We start from the raw sequence: 6,876 nt of genomic DNA on the forward strand, positions 1-6,876 counted from the left end.
TCTGATGAGCATTTTAGTTATCTGGCTTGTACTCTCCCCCCTGAGAAAAAGGATTTATTCTCAGTCTTATTTTTTCACCATAGTGACTAGCATTATAAATTTAACTTATAACCATCTATTATGCCTTTTTTTCCTGTTCCTTCTCATGCAAACCATGGTGGAAAACAATACTCAAAAGCTTCTAAAAAAATTGCTTGATTACTTGCATCTCCAGTCCCATCTCATGGAAGAAATGTTTAAATGGTGTTACAAAAAAATAAGATAGTATCCTGGTTTTGGAAGAAAGTATATAGGAATTAAGGTGTTGGATTTGAAACCTTTAGGGCAGAAGAATATTGCTTTCTTGGATCCCTGATGAGTGTTGACATGTATTATCGTATCTAAAGTAGATGTTTATCACCAGTTAAGCTCTAGAATTACTCAGAGACCCAGGAAGCTAAAGTTTCTTTAGGTTCCAACCTTTGAGCTTCTCAGAGCTGTCCAGTTGAATTCCTTTTCCAAATTCTAATCCAGCACTAGGAGGCAGGGGTACACTGTAAGGTCGTTTACATTGATGTATTAGAGATGTGTAGTTCTTGGATTAATGACTGATGGTACTAGGAAATACTTCTATGATAACTGAATATAGCTTTAGAGACACGAAGTTGAAAAGTGTTAGCAAATGCTAATGATCGTAAAGTCTCATGGTAAATTTAAGCAGCTTGTCTTGTGCACGTTCTTAGTCCAAAAACACCATTTAGTTTCCTGTATGTATAAAGGGCCTTGTCACATTGAGAGAGGGAGTTAGGAGAATACAATAAATCACTAACCTTTTAGAAAAGAATTTACTAAATTTTAGAAAAGGGGGGAACTGGGAGAGGAAGTTAGGTGAATCTTATCAAGTAGAGATAAAGTGATAGACAGCATGAAACTAGGATGTTCAAATTAATTAAAGCAAGAAGCCTTGGGCCCCAAGGTTAGTCTCCTAATAAGAGTGTGAGCCTATCTTAAGAAATTGGTCCTGCGGATAGACAAGAGCCAAAGAGCAACTGAGTCTGCACAGAGACAAGAGGTCAACTAGCGGTGACGAGGAAGAGTCATCAATCTTCATCCCCTTGACCCCCAATGACCACCACCAGAATACACTGTGCAAGCGCAGATGGGAGGAGTTTATGGAAATGACTCCTTGGAACTACTTTTAATATGGAGCGGGACAGGTTATGAATATGTATAGGTGTATTGTGAAACTTCATGCATATGTAACACTTTACTGCATAAAACCAAGACAAGTTGCTGTGTCAGGTGCACACGACTTTGGCGGGACTAACCCCTGTGCTGCCCAGCGCTGAATAAACATACCTGCTTTACAATCTTACTGATTGTGGAGTCCGTTTTCCGCAAGTCAACATCTTCCAGGTAAGTGTACCAGAATAATCACAGAATTGCAAAATCCAACAATCAAGATCATGTTCTTGAATCAGTTTGATTAAAACTTGCTTTAGCTCAGGGTTTTAGGCTGGATGTAGCTTTTATGGTTTAGCTTCCAGGTTTAAGTGTACCAAAGAAAATCTGCAGCTCTAGTCAGTCTTGCTTTAAAAACAATTGTTTCTACTTCTGCCCAGATACCAAAGAGAACCCAAATACTTAAGGCTGATCAAGAATTCCAGTATTCTGAGAATCTACTGCCCTGCAATTATCAAGTGGGGCACTACAGATGTTAAAATTGTATAGCTATTTACAAATTACCACTAGTTGAACTGATTTGCATATATATAGCTATACATAAACTGAAAATGATTTGTTCACTGTTATGTGTAGTAAAGATCCAGATCGCTTGAGCTGATTATCTCCTCATTCACAAAGTGAATGAAACTAGGACTGACGGATTATCTCCTCATTCACAAAGTGAATGAGGAGATAATCCGTCAGCTGGAAAAGAAAACAGTACAGAGGCATCTTTTTGGTTAATTTTTATCATTGTGTAAAACCTAGTATTCTAGCATTTTGTTCTGTATTTTCAATAGAGATTTAAAGGTGGTTTTGTTGATGCTGACAAAACTAATCTTTATTTCATTCCCTGCAATTTACATTCTAGGAGAAATACATACAAGATTTTCATGTGCTGTACTTCTAGCAAGCCCTAAATCACTTGCACAAGCACAGTCTTCTCATTCGTATTGCTGAAGCTTGTGTATTTAAAAAGGATGGTAGAATACAAAGGAGCTTGATGTACCTTAGTTGCATTTCTGACTTGCAGGGGAAAGTAAATGCTACTGATGTGGGGCAGGCCATATAATTAATTTTGTCCTGTATGAAGGAATTTATTGTAGGCAGAATTCTGAATTGTGTGCAAGTCAGGTGAGTTTTTCTTTACATGGAGATGCTTTAAATAAGCAGTTACTGCATGCTACCTCTAAATGTTCCTTTCCAACTTCTACAAGTAATACCATTTAATCATCAACTACCCTCATTATAATAGTAAAAATCACGCTCTAGGCTGTGAGACCCCAGCCCGACCAGGAATCCTTCCACTCTGAAGATGTGCAGAATGATTCTGTCATGTTAGCTTTATAATTATGTAAGCAGTCAGAGGCTGGGGGATTGTAAAAACATAAAGGTATTGATAAGAGATTGTATAAAGAGTGGCACAGAAAATCCGTAGGTGTGCCAGCCTTGTGGAAAACCACATGGTACTCAGACTTGTGCAATTCTGAAATAAACAATATCTCAACCTAGCATATCGATTGGCTTATTGTACGTTGGGTAATGAATCCAAACTTTTTATCAGACAACAGAAGCAGCCCCCAGGGTATTCATAGTCCCTTGATCCACAAACAAGAAGTGCAGAAGCAGTTTTACCATTCACACCTCTATTTGCTCATGGGCTCTTCCTCATTCCAGAGAATTAACTGATAATTGTGTTTGCTCAAGTTTAGCCCAGTACAGCCAGCAAGATGACTCAGGGAGGAGGCAGTATGGCATTGACACTCAAAAAAGGTGTGTGCAGTCATATTCAAATTTGGAAAGCTAAGAAACAAGTTTTCACAGAAAAAATACACAAGAGATGGTCACTATTCTACAAGTCATAGACTTCAGTCTGGTATTCTCAGACAGCTCTCTTGCTGCTTCCTTCATAATATGAGACCATCACATTTCCAAAATACTCTTTTCTGCTACTTAGAATACTTTGCTCCAGTTATATTGCAAAGAGTTCTTACCCTTGGCAGCAACCAGCCTCATAGTTGCCAAAGCTCTAATTGTATATAGTTTGTGTTATAAGAAACAGGTACTAATTTTGCTCAAGTTGCCTTTTGCCACTAAGGAAAATTAGGAGTACTTTCATAGGTGAAGGAAGGGGAGAGGAAAAAAAAAATGCACAAAACTTTGTGGGATATGCCTTTTTGCATGTATCCCAAAACGAAGAGTCAGATGCTGAAGTTCATATGCTGGAACTTCAATTACCTTTTAAGAAACTGGGGATCCAGAAGCTGGATGATGAGGTTTTAAGTAGCTGAGGGTACTTACTCCAATAAAAGACAAGTTTGTGGAAAAAAAAAAATGCATTTTCTTCATGAAGAGAATACCACGTTGAAGTTGGGAATCTTAGTGTGGGAATAGAAATGTTGTTTTTGCAGAGTTACATTGTTTAGAAGGAGGGAATGTGGTACTGAGATATGCTTACAGTGATAAGAAAGTTTAGCAGGCGACCTTGTAAAATGCAGACAATCAGACTCCTTAGGACAATTAGGTGAAAATCACGGTGTCAAGTCAAGTCAGATAAGTGAAGAAACATTACCACTTCAAGCAGTAAAAATGTCAAAAGAAATTTGAAATTTAACAGGCCGGCGACTGAAGGCCATGCATTGTTTGTGAAGCATCAGATAGATTGTGAATCTGGATTACCCACTCAGTGGGGAAACAGGGGAGGGTCCTGCCATCAAAAGGTATATAAACTGTGTTTTGGAACTAGTAGATGCGCTCTCTCCTGCTTGTGGGGCGCCCGCCATTGCAATCGCGAATAAATTACTACTTCACTGAGATCCTCGCCTGAGCCTAAGTTATTGGCTACGGAGTGTTTCTCACAATTTGGGGGCTCGTCCGGGATCCAGTCACCTACTGGGGAGCCCCACCGCCGCAGCAGCAGGAAGGCATGCCCCGCTGATTTCAGCGGTCCTGTGCATCGACGGTGGCGGTTCTGCGGAAAGCTGACAGAGGGCCCGAGACTGGTTAAAGAGGCAGGATCCGTGAAGTAGTGGGGAAAGGAAGAAGGTAGGCACTCCGGGTTTTTAAGAATCGATCCGGTAACTCTGTGCACAGACCAAGGTAAGAAATATTAAGTATTGCCTTGGGGGTCGGGTGATCTGGTGTATGGTAAGCCCTTGCACGGGGAAGTGCTGGCACTACACCAGGGGAATCTGGTGTACGGTAATCCTTGCACGGGGAAGTGCTTGGAAGTACACCAGGGAATCTGGTAAACTCAGGTGTGCGGTAACGCTGGCACGGGGAAGTGCTTGGCGGTACACCCCCATCTTTCAGTACGTTGGTGTGTGGTACACTGCAGAAGGGAAATTTCTGTAGCACATACTGGCGAGGGTTAGGAAAGATGGGAAGTACGAGTTCCAGGGAATCTGGTAAACTCATAGGTGTGCGGTAACGCTGGCACGGGGAAGTGCTTGGCGGTACACCCCCATTTTTCAGTACGTTGGTGTGTGGTGCACTGCAGAAGGGAAATTTCTGTAGCACATACTGGCGAGGGTTAGGAAAAATGGGAAAATATGAGTTCCAGGGGACAGGGAGATATCCCTGGGGGAGTGCCTACTAATAGTTCTTCCTGAAAAATGATAAGAAATTGGAAACATAATCCCAAAATTAGAGGGATTGTAAAAGAAAAGTAATTAAAAAAAAAAAAAAAAAAAAAAAAAGGTTAAACATTGTGTATCAGTCTGGACAAAACAATCAATTAAGGAAACAGCAGTATTTTGGCCAAAATACGGGTCTGATGAAAATTCAGGCTTTAAATTTATGTGTAAACAATAAGATTCCTTTTTTAGAGAAGGAGCCAAGTTATGCTCCCTATAATCTTAATATTGAACTGGTGGCAGCAGCAGTCACTCCGGGAAGGGAGACAGGGACTGTAATTAACACTGTCCCTAAAGAAGGATTGTACTCTAGGCTCTGGCAAGAATTAGAACAAGGTAGAAGATATGTTGAGAATTTTGCCTTCCCTGATACTAACAGTACTAACACTAACTGTGTATCCTCTTAGGTGAACTACCCCCTCCTCCTTACCAGCAGAGAGGTTAGGACTTTTTAAGAAGGAGAGGAAGTCTTTATTCAAGGACCCCAACAGCCTAGCTGAACAATTAGACCAGTTCCTACGACCTGATTTATACTCTTGGGGGAGGGAATTATGTCTATAAGTATGTTGTTTACAGGGAAAGAAATGTGAATGATCAGGAGGAGAGCTGCTATACAAGAATGGGAAAGAGCTCATCCTCCAGGACCAGGGGTAATACCGGCAGGGCAGAAATACCCATTTGCCAATCCTGGCTGGAATAATAATAGTGTGCAACACAGAAATCATATGACAGACTTCGGGTTAGAATGAGAAAGTACTTGGGGATGAGACCTGAGGACCCAGTATCCCAAGGGCTCTTGAAAGTTCATTGTGTGATTAAAGTCTTGCAAAATACGCAGAAAATGCTTCAGAAGGTGGGGGAATGTAGTGAACAGTCACTGGGGGACCCTCCTGCGGGAGGCCCTGGAGGTGTGTGTCTGGAGGGGAGATGAGAAGGAAAAAAAAAAAAAAAAAAAGAGATCGAAACTAATGGTATTGACAGTGCAGCGGGTAGTGAGGCAGAGGGTTGGAGAAAGATGAAGAAAATCTTCAGGGGGAGTCAGGGCCAGGATGGAAAGGAGAGGAAGAGAGATGAAGGAATGGCAGGCAAAGAGGGCTGCCTGTATTGTGGCCCGAGTCCTAGCAGAGACAGGCTTTGATAAGATGTTTTAAGTGTGGCCAGGCTGGCCACTTCAAATAGGAATATCTGGAGTGGAAGAAGGAGGAAAGAAGGAAAATGGGATGAAATATGCTATATTGATATGTTGTTTCAGTATCTTGGAGGGAAAAGGTATGGAATTAAGTTGGACTCTGACTGAGCCTTTGGTGCTGGTATTAGAAAAGTGCGGGCTGGAGGAAGATAAAGGAAGTGTTAAAAGTCTTGCCGAAGGTGTTAAAGGTGTGGCATGTAATATTTAACAGAGCTGTTTGAAATTGATGAGCAGGGAAAGGTGATGTAGGCGTTATCTAAGTAACAGTCTAGAAGTTTTGGTATATTTGCATATTTGCTGTGGTGTTTGTTCAGTTTCCCAAGCATCGGGGAGGGGGGGACAGCCTGCTCCACCAGGGGCCTCTCCAGCGGCCGCAGGGGGGTTTCGGCTCCAGCGCCTGGAGCGCCTCCTCCCCCTCCTTCTGCACTGACTTTGGTGTCTGCGGGGGGGTTTCTCGCTCTCTCAACTGCTGTTGAGAAGCAGGTTTTTGTTTGTTTCTTTGTTTGTTTGTTTTCGTGGATGTGCTCTCACAGAGGCACGGACTGTATTGCTCATGGCTTGGCTCTGGGCAGCAGTGGGCCCCTTAAGGCCAGATGAAATTGTCCCTTATCTGCCACGGGGAGGCTTCCGGTTTTTTTTTTTTTTCTCACGGGGGCTGCCACTGCAGTTTCCCACCCCCCTACTCACAGCCCCCGAACCTTGCCATCAAACCCAATACACTGGGGAACAGCTAGGTCATTACTGACCTGTAAAGTATCAGGGATTAAATTAACTAATGAAACCCTAAAAAGTGGGGCTGGGATAACAGTGCCACTTTGGGGGGGATACCAAGCTGAGACTAGGGGATAA

The sequence above is a fragment of the Aythya marila genome (genome assembly GCF_965140915.1).
Source record: "Aythya marila genome assembly, contig: HAP1_HAP1_SCAFFOLD_158, whole genome shotgun sequence".
Taxonomy (NCBI): domain Eukaryota; kingdom Metazoa; phylum Chordata; class Aves; order Anseriformes; family Anatidae; genus Aythya; species Aythya marila.